The sequence below is a fragment of the Hakea prostrata genome, unplaced genomic scaffold, assembly GCF_041222555.1.
Source record: "Hakea prostrata isolate BN-2017 unplaced genomic scaffold, UWA_Hpros_2 contig_181, whole genome shotgun sequence".
Classification (NCBI taxonomy): Eukaryota; Viridiplantae; Streptophyta; class Magnoliopsida; order Proteales; family Proteaceae; genus Hakea; species Hakea prostrata.
Window position 1 is genome coordinate 75232 of NW_028291300.1, and position 654 is coordinate 75885.

The following is a 654-nucleotide window of genomic DNA, read 5'->3' on the forward strand; positions in this document are numbered from 1 at the left end:
AGTCGATTTGGTTTCCCACATTCACTAAACTTCATTTATTTTGAAAATATTTTAGGTGATATTCAGTTTTCAATTTGAGTTGAATTAGATTTTCCTTCCTCTTCGGTTTCTATTTGAGTTATATTCAATCATTCTTTCTTTATTTGGTGGTTTTTTTTTTAGAATAAAATGGATTATAGTTATTTTTTTCTCCCGAGTTAATTAAGGATACTACTGTAACTTGACAAAAGGGTATAAGGGTATTTTGGGGTTTTTGAGAAAATATAAAGATGCCACATCATCAGTAAACTAACGGAACTTAATAGTAGGGGGCAATAGTAATTGTAGACAAAGTTAAAGGTTGGATTAGTAATTTTGAAAAGTACAGGGGATACAATAGTAATAAAATCAAAGTACAGGGGGACAATAGTAATTATCCCTTTTTTTGATCTATTAGGCATCCATTTTAACACATAAGAGTTCTGACCGCAATCAACTTCCATGATGTTTGGGATAAGTTTTGCAGTTGGGTAAAAGATCCTTACTTTGTAGAATCCCAATCGAATTCTACAATTTGAACCCTGATCGGACTCTACAATCACTATACAGGAAAGCTACCTAAATATCTATATAAACCGAACAGATGGTTGTGGCAACAGAATTAGCAGTCTGACA